Source organism: Phoca vitulina, unplaced genomic scaffold, assembly GCF_004348235.1.
Source record: "Phoca vitulina isolate PV1807 unplaced genomic scaffold, GSC_HSeal_1.0 scaffold46, whole genome shotgun sequence".
Lineage (NCBI taxonomy): Eukaryota > Metazoa > Chordata > Mammalia > Carnivora > Phocidae > Phoca > Phoca vitulina.
In genome coordinates, this window is record NW_022589749.1 from 2618459 (window position 1) to 2635191 (window position 16733).

Below are 16733 nucleotides of genomic sequence, written 5' to 3' on the forward strand. Positions count from 1 at the left end.
GTGATTTTTATCAGTGTAGAAGGTTTGATTACTGTTTAGACCTGGGGGGTGGGGGGGGGACATTTTTAGTTTTGCATTTTTTGTTCTTTATCTCTGGGCTGGGCAACATCTGCTTTCAGAAATACCCTTTGGCAGCATCGTCAACATGGTGTTTGGGCTCCAGGGGCAGGCTGGGTGAGGGGAAGGTTAGGGGCTGGGGGGACGCACCCATGTCTGTTGGCCTCTTCCAGTTCAAGCCTGCAAACATTTATCGGTGCCAGTGTTGTGCCCGAGGCTGAGATGGAAGGTGCCAGGACATGGCCTCCAGAAGTTCATGGTTGAACTGCAGGCATGGACAGATCTGCTACTCAAGTGCGGTGGGCTCGGCTTCTGAGGGGCGGTCAGCAGGGCCATGGGAGCACAGACGGCACCGTGCTCTGGATAAATCCCCAAATCCCCACCTTGGCCGGTAGGTCCCTGCACATCCCACCCACCCTGGCCCTGCTGGCTCCCCGGGTTTCCTCCAGTGGGTCCCGTCCTGGCACATGCGCTGGTCCCAGCGGGGACACTTGCCCTGTTTCTTTGCTTCACCACCGCACATCTGCCAGACCCCAGCTCAAAGATTCCTCCTTGGAAACCTCTCCCCAGCCCTCAGCTCCTTCTGTTTTGTCATAACTAAATGACTGAAGTGTGAGTCTGCATTTAGTGCCTGCCTCCTTTTCTAGACCCACGTGGGACATTGTATGTCTCAGGGAAAGATAAGTCAAGCCATGTATGTAATCTAACATTTTCTGGTTACCATATTAAAACACATACAAAGAGGGGTGCCTGGGTGGCTCAGTCAGTTAAGTGTCTGCCTTTGGCTCGGGTCATGACCTCAGGGTCCTGGGATCGAGCCCCACGTCAGGCTCTCTGCTTAGTGGGGGGTCTGCTTCTCCCTCTCCCTCTCCCTCTGTGTGCTCTCTCTCTCTCAAATGAATAGAATCTTAAAAAAAAATTAAAAACATACAAAGAAACAAGTGGCAGCAATTTTTTTTTTATTGTGTTAAATGCACACAGCAGAAAATTTACCAGTTTAACTATGTTAAAAGTGGCTTTAGGTACGTTCACGGTGTTGTATGATCCCACCACTGGCCGTCCCTCAATCTTGCTTCAATCATCTCAAACTGAAGCTTGACCCATGAAGCAAACCCAGCCCCTGCTAATCTCCATTCTGTTTCCGAAGTTAACTACTCTGGATACCACATTTAAGGGGAAACCATGAACAATATGTGTCCTTTTGGCTTCTGGCTTGTTTCATTTAGCAGAATGTTCAAGGTTATGAGTGTCAAGGGTCATCCGGGTGATAGCATGTATCAGAATGTCCTTCCCTTTATGGCGGAGCACTATTCCACTGCATGGGTATACTACGTTTTGTTGATCCTTTCATCGGTCATGGACACTTGGGTTGTGTCCGTCTTTTAGGTATTGTGAGGAATGTTGCTGTGAACACAGGTGTACAAGTATCTGTTTGAGTCCCTGCTTTCTGTCCTCATGGGTCTATACCTAGGCCTGGAATTGCTGGATCGTGGGGGTAATTCTATGTTTAACCTTTTGAGAAATGACATGAAATTTTATAATACATTTTATGGAACCCATTATTTCCCAAAAGGGACCATTTCAATGTGTAATCAATATAAAAATTATTAACGAGCAATTTTGCTGTATTTTCCTGCAAAGTCTTCATTTTAATGTGGAATGCAGAGCGTGAGCTCGGTGTGGCGGGAGAAACCCTCCATCTTGTGGACCCAAGTGCCCTGTACACAGTGGTGTCTAATCCGATGTATAGACCGCGTTCTGCTGCCGGGAACAGAATTCCTGCTAACAGTAGCAGTGATAGTAAGAGTGATGGCAGGCTGTTCACAAGGCACTTTATTCATAAATTCTCCAAACAACCTTGTAAAGTGCGTACTTTTATCATTCAGTTGTAGATGTACAAACGGCAGCTCAGAGAGGTCAAGCAACATACTGCAGGTCACACAGCCAGTGAGTGGTGGAGCTGGGATTCAAATCCGGCTGGGTTCTCTTGTTCTGTGGCAAGGAGATATCTCAGGAAGTGCTAAACCTAGATGTCTTGGAGAAGCCCCCTGGCGCCCAGGGAGGTGTCTGCCTTTGTTAACAGGGGTGAAGGATAATAAAAGTTTACCCAACACCCTTTTTCCTGGAGGCATCCACATTTCTCTCTGCCTCTGGGTCAAGACTGTGAGTATAAGCTGAAAAAATTTACCTCCTGCAGCACCAGGCTGCAAACCTTCACAAGCATTGTCCCTGGAGAGGGCAACTGGGAGGGAAAACAAGGCAGATGCTGGCCCTGCTCAATCCCCGTGGCGAGGGAGAAGACAGAAGGATTGGGAAAAGCTGCTCCCCAACTCACTTGTCTGGAGATAAAAATAAGGTGCTTTGCAGCACGTAAGGTGATCTAATGCTGCTTTCAGCTTTCTTGAATTTGCCAACACAAGAGGTTAGAAAACTAATATCATGCCTGTCACTCAAAGGGAGGTGAGTTCTGGAATTAGAAGAGTCTCAGAGGTCATCTTTTCAAATGTGGCTTCTCCCGGTGTGGACTCTTTCCTGCTATATCCCTCAGAGCTGAGCCGAGCCAGATGGGCCTCCGCAGCTTCTACCTCCTTCTCCTTCCTCAGAGGCCCATGGGTGGGGCAGCCCATCCTTTTGCAGGGAGCTGGAGGGGGGCAGAGGCATGCTATTTCTCAGAGGATGCAGAGCCAAAGGGAGACAGGATCGAGATAAGGACATCTTCCTACCTGCTTTCTTGGGTCACCAGACCTTTATTTCTCAAGACTTTATCTACGCAGGACAACCCCAGGCATGAATGGAATTTTGGCTAGGGCAAAGCATTTCCCACCTCATTTCTTGCCTGAACTCAGGATGGGTGGTACAAATAATAGCATCAATTATGGCAGTTAGGATTTATGAGTGTTCAAGAATGGATTCATTCCCCAAATATGTATTGAAGCAACATATCATTTATGCACCATGACAAAAATATCTATATTTATTAAATTTATTCCCAGCTTCATTTATAACTGACAAATAACATTTCATAGGTTTAAAGTGTACCATGTGATGATTTGATATACACATATGTTGTAAAAAAAATCTGTATTTGTTTATCTCCGGGCACTGTGCTTGGTGCTGGGCAATACAGTGGTAAGAAAGCCTGGGTCCCTGCCTTCTCAGACCTCGTATTTTAGTGGGGAAGACAATGATAAATAAACAGATAAATCTAGTCAATCCTCATCATTCTTGAATTCCATATTTGCAGATTCTTATACTTGCTAAAATGTATTTGTACCCCCCAAATCAATACTTGCATGTGCAGACTGGTGAAAAATTTGAGTCATCTGATGCTTATGTCCTCAGCTGAGGTCCAGCAAGGCAAAATTCTGCCTTCTTGTTTCAGCTCTCATAGTATGAACAAGAGTCCTTTTGGTGTTCTTGAATTTAGTGCCATGTTTTTCACAGTTTCTGTGTTTTTTTGTTGGTGATTTCACTGTTTAAGACGACCCCTGAGCACAGGGCTGAGGTGCGGTCCGATGTTCCTGAGCACAAGAAGGCTACCATGTGCCTTATGGAGAAAAATACATTGTTACATAAGTTTCGTTCTAGCTTCATATCACAAGTGGTAGTGCTGTTGGCCATGAGCTTGCTGTTAATGAATCGACTATATTAAACAAGGTGCCTTTAAACAAAACCCACATAAAACAAGATGACATATGGATCCATTGACAAAAATGTGACAGAGGCTTGTAGGAACCTAACCTTGTATTTCCATGAGGAACAAAGGTTCAGTATTTGCAGCATCTTTACAGAATGTAATGACCGTGAATAACAAGAATTGACTACATACCAAAATAATCCCACTGAGTGGGGAGGGTGTGAGGACGGCAAGGGAGGAGGGGGAGGGGGGGGTGACCAATGATGATGAGGAGGGGGAGGATGGCAAGGAGGAGGGTGGAGGTGGTGACCAATGATGATGAGCGCTCAGCATTGTGGGAAGGGGGGGCAGGGCCACGCTGGAGGCTGCATGGATCCCAGGAATCCTGATGTTGGTCGGATGCACTCTGCAGTCTCCTCTGCCCGCCGTCCACATTGGGCTGTTTAGAGCTACCTTGTGATGCTGATGGTCGGTGAGGTTCAGAACCATGGTTCCAACGAGACTGCAGTTACTACCACGAGCTTGGATGTTGAAGATGGTACCCTGAATATCGCCTCTCTCCTCGAGCCCCTAAATCTGGTGAATTGGGGCTTCAGCACTTACAGGCTTGCCGCTGGCCACTCTCTCAAACTCCCTAACCACAAGATTCTCTGGGATGTGTTTTATTGCAAAATTCCCCATGTAGATTCTAACTGTGATATTAACCAGGAAGGCTTGTTTTCAGTTGAAAATGCCCAACAGATGGTCACAGTTGCTCTCTTCATTCTGGAGGCAGGAAGCAGCCCAGTCACACTTTTAATTGTTCTTGACAATGAAAACACTGAATGTTGTCAAAGAGTATTTACACGGTGGAGGCAAAACACCATGGGGTTTGGCGTGGGATAGACCTGGAACTTTTTAGATGGGTGGGCATAGGGAAAGTCCCTGCCCTTCTCCGAGACTCAGTTTCTCCATCTGAAAGATGGGGCGGGTAATACGCTTCCGCTTAGGTGGCTGTGAGGATTAATTCAGATGTGCTGTAGGTCATTGGCAGCCAAGAGAACATGCTCTGGGCTCAGACTGCCAGAGTTTAGATCTTGGCCTTGGGCGGTGTTTCAACTTTTCCAAGTCCTGATTTTCTCACCAACCCAACAGGATTGTTAAAGAGAATTAAATGCAGTAAAGCATGAGAATGAGAGGGAGTGTGGCCACAGTAAGCACTTGGTGTATGTTAGCTATGGCCATTATGAAAAGCGCTTTGTTAAATGCTCATTGGGATGGCAATCATCATCATCAAAGAAAAATAAAAGTTGCCTAGGATGTGTAGATATCACACTGCTGGTGGGAATGTGAGATGATGTAGCTGCTGTAGAAAAGTTCAGTGGTTTCTCAGAAGGTTAAACAGAATTACCACAGGACCCAGGAATTCTTCTCCTGGGTATATCCCCCAAAGAGCTGAAAAGCAGTTGTTCAAATACTTGTAATGCAGATGTTCATAGCAGCACTGTTCATAATAGCCAAAAGCCAATAAATGTCCATCAGCTGATGATCAGTTAAATGATAGGTGGTCTAGTCTTACAATGGAATATTATTCAGCCCCCCAAATGGAATAAGATTCTGATACACGCTACACCATGGATGAACCTTGAAAATATTATGCAAAGTGAAAGAAGCCAGTCACACAAGGTCACGTATTGTATGACTCCATTTATATGAAAGATCCAGAATAGGTAAATCCAGAGAGACAGAAGACAGATTAATGGTTGCCAGGGGCTGGGAGAAGAGGGGCGGGGAGAGGGAGTGGCTGCTTCATGGGCATGGGATTCTCTTTTGGGATGATGACAAATTTTTGGAATTGATAGAGGCAACATGGTGAATGTACCAAATGCCACTGAATTCTGCACTTTAAAATGGTTAATGTGAAGTGCAGCCTGGTTTTCGGGGAAAAAGAACTTTGTTAGAACAGGAAAGCTCCCCTGAATTTCATGCCTGAAGGTTGACCTCACTGGATCTTTTGGTGGGTAATAAACTTGCAAATGCTGTAGAGAGCAGGGCCTGAGAGGCATTACTGGGTCAGAGCCCAAGCTCACAGCCCCGTCCATTCTCCTAGATGACCTGCACAGACTGGGGTCAGTGCATTTGTTTGGTTCTGCCTGGGGACACCAGGGTTGGGGAGAACAGTGCCCAGCGGAACCCACAGCTCGGCCAGATGCCAAGCTCATTAATGAGGTCTTAGATTAAGATTCTTGCCAGTGTTGAATTGCTTTGGCAACTGTGTTTTTCATTTGTCCTTACTTGCTTCTTTTTGCAAGTACTACTGGAAACTTGAAATTCTTCCTGGGCTTCATCAGGTTTCACTCTTGCAGGAATTGTGCCTAAAACGAGTGTCCTATTTGACTTTGGAGGGTCAGACAGCATTGTTCCTGGTGCTGACCTAGAAGGTCTGTGTACAATGGTTCAGCCTTTTGAGGGCTTTCTGGATGGTTTTCTCATTTCTGGAGGGTGTCGTGGAAGGCCATAAAGGTGAGGGATGCAGACCTGGACTGGAAATCCCACTCTGCCACTTACTAGCTGTGTGATCTTGGGCAACTCAGTCTCTCAGATCATCTTCCACTTCCTCCGCTATGAAATGGAGATAAGAACAGAATTTTCTTCCCCGGGTCTGATGAGGATAATGTGAAGTTATGCATATAAAATACTTAGAACACTATCTGACACATAGTGCTCAATAAATAGTAACTGTCATTAGTGTGAATAATGATTGTTATTGTTACTTTTTTTTTCTTTACCCATGACTCCAGTGAAACATTTTCAACCAACAACTAAAAGTTCTGTTTCTTGCCACAAACTTAGGAAGGTTAAAGGAAAACTTTTTGGTTGTTCCCCCAATGACTTCAATCTAATCTATTCAGCCAACATTTAAAAGCTGTATTTCTCTTAGGAAGTTGTAAGGATTCAACTAACAAGTGCTTTGAAATAGTCACGAAAATTACAAGCAACGGTGATGCTGAAATTGCAGACTTTCCCCTCTGCCTCTGAAGGGCTGAAGCATCTAGGCTTTCTGATGCTGGCTCTGAAATCCAGGCAAGTTCGAAGTCACACGTTTGCCTGTTTATAAAATTTTAATGGGAAGGGACAAAGAAGTTCGACACTTGCCTACACTTTCTGAAAGCATTTTCTCCTTCGAGAGTGGCTTTTATTTCTCTTCGTCCCTTATCGCAGAATGTTGAAAGAAAAATCCTTACACCTTGAAATGTCTTTAATCAATCCTCAGACCTTTCGTTTCTTAAAACCTATTCCCTTCTCCCCGCCCATTTCAAGACTTGAAATAAAATGATTTTCCAGAAACGGATGACAAGATAGCAAGAGCCACGATTAATAACCCCCAGAGCACCTTGGTACCACACCTTCCCTATTTAAAATGAAAAATTACCCTTTTCCCTCAGACTTTATTAAAAAGAGGATCAAAAGAGAGAGGGGGAAGAGTTGATATAATGCAGCCCATCAGTGAAAGCACTTCTGAAGCCTCGGCAGAGAGAAGACGAATCCCTGTCAATTGAGCAGCTCGCAATTTGGTTAATGAAATGAGGCACTTGGCTTCTTCATTCCCAAACTTCTGATTTTGAAATGTGGGGGCGGAGAGGAAGAGTAATTGATGGAGAGGGGAATTTTCAGGGGTCAAGCTGTACTCGCTCTCTTTCCATCTCTCAGACTTAAAACAACTTTACGGCAAGGATTCTTGGGGGGGGCACCTCGATGCTTCCTTGAACCTGGTGGGGGTAGGGGTGTGTGTGTGTGTGTGTGTGTGTGTGTGTGTGTGTGTGTTTGGAGGAACTTTTAGGCTTTGGCGGTGGTGGGGGTGGGCGGTGGGTCCCGGCTCAATGACAGGATGCCATGTGACAAAGAGGGAAGATGAAGGTATAGGTTTATTACCCACTATGGGACGTTAGCCACGTCCTGTCACTCATCCAGAGCTCATTTAGAAGATGGGTCAATAACACCTACCTGACAGGGCAGGTAAGATGAGCACTGAATCCCGTGAGTCTGGCAGGTGCCCTCCAAATATATCATGACTCCCCAGCCTGTAGTCAGTAAGTGTCCTTGGCTCCTGGCTGAGGGCTGTCTTCATTTCCTAGGGCTGCCCTAACAAAGGACCACAATGCAGGTGGTTTTAAACAGCAGAAATGTATTTTCTCATAGTTCTGGAGGCTCCATGTTTCAAACCAAGGTATGGGCAGGGCCAAGCTCCATCAGGAGGCTCTGGGGCAGAAGCTGTGCCAGGCCTCTCTCCTAGCTCCTGGGGCTTGCTGGTAATCTCTGGTGTTCCTTGGTTAGTATCTGCATCTCTTCAGTCTCTGCCTCTGTCTTCACATGGTCTCTCCTTTGTGTCCTCGTTTTCTTATAAGGACACCAATCATTGCATTTAGAACCCCCCTCCCCCCACCTGGGGTTCCCTCATCTTAACTTGATTATATCCGCAAAGAACATTTTAGCAAATGAGGTCCCATTCACGGGTGCTGAGGGTTAGGACTTGGCATGTCTTTTTGGTGGCTACAGTGTGACTGCAATAAGGACTCATTCATTGGCTTTTGCTTCATGCTTTCTATAGGGCAAGGTCGGGGATATGGTCACTGAATGCGAGTGGATTTGTATGCTTATCTCATTTAATCCTCCCCGCTATCATGTGAAATCGATGGTTTTATTCCCCTTTTACATGAACATTATGCAACATTGTCCACGAGCCAGAGATACGCTAACTGCTCTCCTTGCATTGTCTTATTTCATCTTCAGACCAGTCCTAGGGGGAAGCTGTGCTGTGATTCCTGTTTTACAGGTAAAGCAGCTGAGTCACAGCAAGGCAAGGTCAGAGCCAATTAACTTCTAAGCACCATGTTGCAAAGTTCAGGGGTTTGGCGCATACAAAAACTCCTGCTTCCTTGCTCCACGTTTGTTTAGAATCAGTTCTTGTTCTTTCAGTTCAGAAAGTGAGCCTTCCAAACACGGAGCTGTCTCTCTTCCTTCTGAGGGAGCCAGGCAGTGCGTGATGTGCTCATTACCTCCCCTCCCTGACCTGTAATCTAGGGCCATGGGATGGATGTCTGCTCTGGTGACTCAGGGATCCGATGGGAGAGGAGACAGGTGACTCTTGGATAGACTTGGGAGGTTTTAGAATCTCATGAACCATTTTCTCAGTCTAGAAAAATAACTTCTTCCTGAGGAGTGATCTCAGGACCCCCAGGGAGAGGAAGGAGCCGAGGGGGAGGTTCTGCTGCATCCCTGGCATTTCCCGCTTGTTGTCCCGCAGGAAACTTAGGCTCAGCCTGTGTGACCCTGAGCTCTCCATCTCCTTTGTGCTCCGTTTCCTTCTCCTGTGTCTCCTCTCACTGTGATCAGCGCCACGAGCCACTGTGTGACCCAGGCTGGAGATCAGGAGGTCAACCTTGGCTTAGTGTCATGCTTAAAGATGGGGACTGCAACCCCAGCTGTCCTCCTAGCTGTGTGGTCTTGAACAAGTCATTTAATATCTCTGTGCCTCAGTTTCCTCATCTATAAAATAGAGTGATGTTCCCCTACTACTAGGATTGTTGTGTAGCTATGTAATTTTTTACATGTAAATTACACATCAGTGTCAGGAACTAGTAAGTTCTCAGTAAATGTTAGCTGTTTTTTTCTCCTCTGCTTGTGCCCAATCCCCTTCTCTTCATCTTTGCTGCCACAACCCTGCCCCAGGTTCTCATCATCTCCCATCCACATGCCTTCAGTGGCCTCAGGCTTGCTGCTGCCTTTGACCTGTCCAATCCTTTCTCCATGCTCTGGCCAGCTACAGCTTTCCTCAATGCTCATCTGATCGTGTCCCTTCCCTACACACAGTGGGTCCTGTTGAGCAACAAGAATGGATGCCTATGTATGAAAAGATGCTCATCGTCACTTATCACCAGGGAAATGAAAATCAAAACTATAATGAGATATCATCTCACACCTGCCAGAATGGCTAAAATCAACAACCACAAGGAACAACAGGTGTTGGCAAGATGTGGAGAAAAAGGAACCCTCTTGCAGTGTCAGTGGGAATGCAAACTGGTGCAGCCACTCTGGAAAACAGTATGGAGTTTCCTCAAAAAGTTAAAAAGAGAACTACCCTAGGATCCAGCAATTGCACTACTGGGTATTTACCCAAAGAATACAAAAACACTAATTCAAAGAGATACGTCCATCCCTATGTTTATAGCAGCATTATTTACAATAGCCAAGATATGGAAGCAGCCCAAGTGTCCATGGACTGATGAATGGGTAAAGAAGATGTGGCACTATGTATACAATGGAATATTACTCAGCCATAAGAAAGAATGAACTGACAATTGCAACAACATGGATGGAGCTAGAGAGTATAAATGCTAAGTGAAATAAATCAGTCAGAGAAAGACAAATACCATATGATTTCACTCGTGTGGAATTGAAGAAACAAAAAAAATGAGCAAGGGAAACGAGAGAGAGAGAGAGAGAGAGAGAGAGAAACCAAGAAAGAGACTCTTAGCTCTAGAGAACAAACTGATGGTTACCAGAGGCGAGGTGGGTGAGGGAATGGGGGAAATAAGTGATGAGGGTGAAGGAGAGCACTTGTTGTGATGAGCACTGGGTGATGTATGGAAGTGTTGAATCACTGTATTGTGCACCTGAACCTAATATAACACTGTACGTTAACTATACTGGAATTGATAAAAGAATGGTTGCCCACAACAGCCCGTGCCCACTTTAATCACAAAGGAATAGGGCCAGCACACTGGGATCCAGAAGGATTTGCTGGCAAATGGACCCCACTGGGCTATGTGATTTTTAAGCCACATAATGAGGGAAGCACCAGCCCCTGCCCTGTGTGATCAGGGCCTGAGATATAACAGTGATATGATGGACAGAACCTTGGCCTCCAGCCCCAAACCAATTCTCAGAATTTGCCTGCTGGGAGAGCCAGCCCTTTGCTTGGCATGAGCAGGAGTTTTGGGGCCCAAGTCTTGTGGATATGGTAGTATGGCCAGGCAGGAACTTGGCTGCAATCGTTTATGGTTGGGGGAAGTGCCGGTCCCTCCCTTGACACGACCATAGGGCTAGGGTCCCAGCCTTGAGCTTACAGCTGCGTGATGAACTGCAGGAGACCACGTCCCTTTGGGAGGTTAGCCGCAGGGGATCAGTCATGTTGACCCCTCCCTCTCAGTATCCTCCTGCACTTAGGAGAGCAAGTTACCGGATGGTCCTCCTTCGCCCTTCTTTCTGGCCTCGGCTTGAATTTCTTCCTCCCTCCAGATAGCTCCAGCCACACTGAGCTCCTTGTAATCCTCCATACTCATCCTGTTCGGTCATCTCCTGGCCTTGACCCTGCTGCCCTGTCTCCACCCATCCTCCTCCACTCTTGACTACACTGCTTTCCTGGCAAGTTCTCCTTCAGCTTCAAGGTCTGGGCGTCAGCACCACCTCCTCCACAATGCCTTTCCCTACCCTTCCCTTGGAAGCTGGGTTGCTTGTCTCTGCTCTCTCACACCTGCGCTTTCTCTGACGTCAGATTCCCTGTTCCACCTTGTGCATACTTATTTATTTCATAGAGGTGAAGCTCACAGAACAATGGCCATTTTAAAGGGAACAGTTCCGTGGCATTTAGTGCATTCACAATACGGTGCAACCACTGCCTCTGTTAAGTTCCCAAACATTTTTATCACCCCAAAAGGAAACCCTGTACCTGTGAAAGAGTTGCTCCCCATTCCTCCCTCCCACCCCCAGCCTCTGGCAGCCATGAATCTGCTTTCTGTCTCTAGAGAATTGCCTATCCTGGACACTTCATAAATGGGATCACACACAATGTGGCTCTTCATGTGTGGCTTCTTTCACGTAGCATAATATGTTTGAGGTGCATCCCAATCGTAGCAGTCGTCAGCACTTCATTCTTTTTTATGGCAGAATAATATTCTGTTGTAGGGACATGCCACATTTGGTGTATCCGTCTGTCAGATCAACAGACGTTGGGGTTGTTTCTGCCTTTTGTTGCCTGGTGTGCCCAGTGCTGCTGGGAACATTCACATCCAGGCATTCAAGTGCCTGCTTTCACTTCCTTTGGGTCGATACCTGGGAGCGGAATTGTAATGAGTGCTCATTTCGTTGTGAGTCTTTGCGCCAGACTGGGAGCATCTTGAGGACAGGGGAAAGACACACACCCAACCCCAGGGGCGGGCACAGCGAGTGCCTCGGGAGCAAATTGGATGAATCCCGGGCATCCAGAATAGATGTCTTCGTCCCCCTCAGTCATCCGCTCATCGGTCTGCGTCATGTGGTGGTCCGGGCTCTGTGCCGACGGTGTGACTCATTTTATCCCATTAATGCACTCCTCACTTACTTCGATATTTGCTCGTGTCCATTGTCACCCCCTCACCTTGTCTGACTGCGGTAGTCCCCCAGCATTTTTCCCCCAGTACCTGTGCCCACTTTTTTTCCCTCCATAGCACTTACTACCCCTGATATGTTATAGACAGTATATTTTATATGGTATCTAATAGATCATGTATAGGTTACTTATTTGTTCATTCCCTTTTATTGTTTCCCCAATAAGAACATGTGCTCTGCAAGGATAGGGACCTTGGATTTTTTTTGTATTCATTGCTCTATCCCAGTGCCTCAAACAGTGCCTGGTATATAGAGGCATCCAAATATTTGTGAAATACTCAGATGGATGAATGAATGCATTTCATCCTCACTGTACCCCCAAGGGAACCATGATCATTCTCATTTTACAGATCCCAAGACTGAGGCTCAGAGAGGTCAAGTAACTTACCCAAGTCACAGATCTCTATCAATGGTAGAATCAGAATTGTAAGCCAGATCTCTCAGAGTCCCAATCCCATATATTTTTTCCGGTTCCCAAGGGGTTTACTCCCTCAAACGTGTCTTAGTTAGGTTCGTTTGACAATGAGTTTGTATTTCCTGAGCAAATACACCAATCCAAAGCTTGCCGGATGATGGAGAAGCTGAGCTGGGCGTGATTCTGGCTTCCCCCAGCTCTCAGAGCCCTTCAGCGCCTGCGAGCATCAGCTTCTGGGAGGTGCACAGGCGTCTGCTGCACGTACACTTCTCAGCACGAGTGCACCTTCTTTAAAGGGGAGATAGCGCCGTATCACCACAGGGTTGAAAATCCCAATATGCATAGCTCACAGGTATGGAGTTCCTGCCCTGTGTCAGGTGCTGGGCTAAGTAACCACATCACTTCTTTTTTTTTTTTTTTTTTTTTAAGATTTTATTTATTTATTTGAGAGAGAGAGAATGAGAGACAGATAGCAAGAGAGGGAAGAGGGTCAGAGGGAGAAGCAGACCCCCCGCTGAGCAGGGAGCCCGATGTGGGACTCGATCCCGGGACTCCAGGACCATGACCTGAGCCGAAGGCAGTCGCTCAACCAACTGAGCCACCCAGGCGCCCTAACCACATCACTTCTGCTATCGCATTTATCCTCATACCGTTCCCCTGAGGCAGGTCCCATTGTCCCATCCCACAGGTGATAAAGCTGACTCAGAGAGGTCAGACGAGTGCCCAAGGCCACACAGCCAGTAAGTGGGTAGCCAGACACAGGGCCAAGTCATAAGACTCCAGAGCTGGTTCTTAGTTGCAGGGTTAATAACATATTTGTCTAAATTTTGAGATTTACATGCCACCATAGTGATGGTGACTTTGGTAGAATGTTCTGGCAAAGTCTGGGAGAAGGGAAAAAGGAGACCCATGTCAGAAATGAGCCCTCGCTCCAGTTTCTATTCCCATTTGGCTCATCCACGATGGCCTGGGGTCCTCAGTAGAGTCCCAGGCCTCTGTCTCAGATGCCTCTGGGCCCTGGTTGTGGAGGGTGGCCCAGGCTCTGGGTTTGAATCCCAGCTGCCAGTCCCCCTCTCTGGTGTGATCTTGGGCACATCTTCATCTCTGTGAATCCACGTCCTTATCTATAAAGTAGAGATAAAAATGGCCCTTTGCACACAGAGTCACAAAAATTAGATAAGATGTAAAGCGATCCTAGTGTAACAAACGAAGAAAGCAGATGACAAGTCATTAAATAAGATCTTAATGGCATTTCTTTAAAAAAGATGCACAGAAAACCATCTGGCAGGCTCGACAGCCAAACATTAATAGGGATGGTGGTTAGGCTGTGGACCAACATTGCCTTTTTCCTTATCTGAGTTTTCTAATTTTTCTGTAATGAAGATGTAATAACCAAATGAGTAGTTTTAATTAAAAATGGGGCAGTGAGTCAGTGTTCATGAAAGCACTTTGTAAACTGTCAAATGTTCTATAAATTAGCTCTCGTTATGGTCCTTATAGTAATTATTATGGTTATTGCTAGTTGGCCAGGAGCTAGAATCCGTTTCTGTCCCTCGTCACTTCCTTGGTCCGTAACTGGAGGGCCCACTCAATCGCCTTCCGCCAGGTCCTGCTTTGTCATGCAGTGATCCCCACCAACTTCTCTCCATCTTTGCTGCCACCACCCCTGTGGGGGCCAGCGTCATCTCTTGCCTGGAGCCCTGCAAAACCCTTCCTGGGCTCTCTGTGTCCACACAGGATCTTTGAGAAGGGAACTTCATATCAAAATTCTTACTGGCTTCCCACTGACCTTGGCGTAAAAGCCACACGGCAGTTTGGCCCGTGGTCCTGGTGGCCTGTCCCTCGCCTGTCCCTTCGGCCTCTCTTTGAGCCACTTATCCCATTGTCACCACGCCTTGGGCACACTGCCTTCGAAAAGGCACCCCGAAAAGGGACCTAGGAAAGTGCCTACCCTAACTTAGATGGGTTTGGAGCCTGTCCACTTCGTATTATTTTGACGCTTATGCTTTTATATCTCTTAGCATGGAGTCTGTGCATGTAGGCCACGCTGGTATGTGCCCTTCCAGTATGGCAAAGGAGTGAAAAATATTCATGTACAATTGGGTTTTTAAATTTTTATTTTTTGGTTTAACTTATACCAGGGCTGAAAACCCCAAGTTGCATTCAGACAGTGGGGATCTTTTTTTTAAGATTTTATTTAAGAGCTGCTCCCAGAGTAGGGAGCCCGATGTGATGCAGGGCTAATCCCAGGATCCTGGGATCCTGACCTGAGCAGAAGGCAGATGCTTAACCGACTGAATTGCCCAGGTGCCCCCAGTGGAGATTTTTTTAATACTTCCATTTTTTCCCTAATAAACTGTTGCAAGACTTAAAAAATAAAAAGGAGTCCCTTCCTACCTGTATGCTTTTGTCCTTGTCATCCTCCTCCCCTCACCCCACACCTGCCATGCTCTGTCCTTGGCTCTTGGTGATCCGATCCCCTTCTTGTCCTCGATGCCAGATTAAATGTCACTTCTTTAGGAGGCTGAGCACTCTACCTAAAGTCAGCCCTGCCCCCAATGCTTTTATTTTTAATTTTTTTCAGTTGAAATTTTTATGGAGCTAATTGTAGATTGACATGCAGTTGTAAGAAATAACACCGAGCGATCTTGTTACCATCTGTTCAGGCTGCTCTAACAAGTATCACAGGCTAGGGGGCTTGAACAACAGACATTACTTCTCACAGTGCTGGAGGCTGGAAGTCCAAGATCGAGGTGCTCGCAGATTTGGTTCTTGTTGAGGGTCTTCCTGGTTTCTAGAGAGCCACCGTTGCGGTCTCACATGGCCTTTCTTTCCGGGGACCTCCTGTGTGTTCGTCTCTGTGTAAGGGCACCAATCCCATCATGAGGGCTCCACCTGCCCCACCTCATCTTCACCCAATCACCTCCCCAAGGCCCCACCTCCAAATACTATGCAGGTTTCCCCAGCTTTACAAGTACTCCTGTGTGTGTATGTGTGTGTATTTACTTCTATGCAATTTTATCACCTGGGTAGGTTCACGTATCCTTCACCCCGATGAAGACACTGGACAGTTCCAACACAACAAGTGTCCCTTGTGTTTGTCCTTTCATGGCCACACCCACCTCCCTCCTGCCTGTGTCCTACATCCCTAAACCCTGGCAACCGCCAGTCTATCCTCCACTTCTAAAACGTGGTCATTTCAAAAATGGAATGTGAATGGAATCTTCCAATATGTAACCTGGGGTTGGCTTTGTCTGCTCAGCATAGTTGTCTGGAAAGTCACCAGGCTTTGTCTGCTCAGCATAGTTGTCTGGAAAGTCAGCCAGTATGTGTGTGCTCAATAGTTCATTCCTTTCCACGGCTGTGTAGTGTTCTGTGCTTGGCACGCCCCACAGCCTGGTAACCATTCACCATTGCCAATTCTCTTATCATGTCTATTCTGGTCCCCCCCTTTTCCCCCCCCCCCCCCCCAGCACTCAGGCACTCATCCTCCTCTGAAATCCTTTCGTGAGCATGTTTTCTTATCTATCGTGTCTCTCCTGCAGCAGAATGTTAAGTCTAGGGTATCAGAGAGCCTGGCCTGTGTGTGATCTGCTGGGCCTTTCTTGAGCATAGTGCCTGGCGCATTCAGAAACTGTTGGATGAAGGTGTGCCTGAGCCCACGGCGACAGCAGATCTGGGAGAAGTATGCAGTGGCTGAATAAGTGGTCAGGGAGTGACCGGGGGCAAACTTGACTTCTGCAGAATTCATGTATCTCATATAGGGGCTAGCAGTAAAATTGCTTTGTAAGGGAAAGGTTATCCTTGAAAATCCTTTAAATTACCTTGAAACTGCTGGAAGTAGGATCCTTGGAAGCTCAAAAGGTGAGAATTAACTCCTTTGCTTTTCTGGACATTTGAATTGTGGGCTCCACAACCACAGAGGAGTGGGGGGGCCAGGCTGCTGAATGGGGATTATGGTGAGAGGGTCAGCAAAGGGATTCATTCTCTTTTTGGAGGGGCCAAGGGGAGATGAATTTATGTAAATGACTATGCAGTGTAGTGTGCACATGGTGTAATGTGCATGCACAGTGCAGTGTGTATAAGATATAATGTGCACACGCTGTAAGGTGCAGAGCTGTAAGGAGTATGTGCTGTAAGGTGCATAAGGTGTAATGTGCATACACAGCATGGCGTGTATAGGATGTAATGTGCATATGCTGTAAGGTGCAGAGCGGT

At 46.7% G+C, this 16733-nt stretch overlaps 1 protein-coding gene across 3 annotated transcripts in view; it reads left to right on the forward strand.

The window, feature by feature from the left end:
- The window catches only part of KSR2 (kinase suppressor of ras 2), a 417297-nt gene that overhangs the window by 140634 nt on the left and 259930 nt on the right, over positions 1 to 16733 (forward strand). The gene's annotated exons all lie outside the window — the stretch shown is intronic.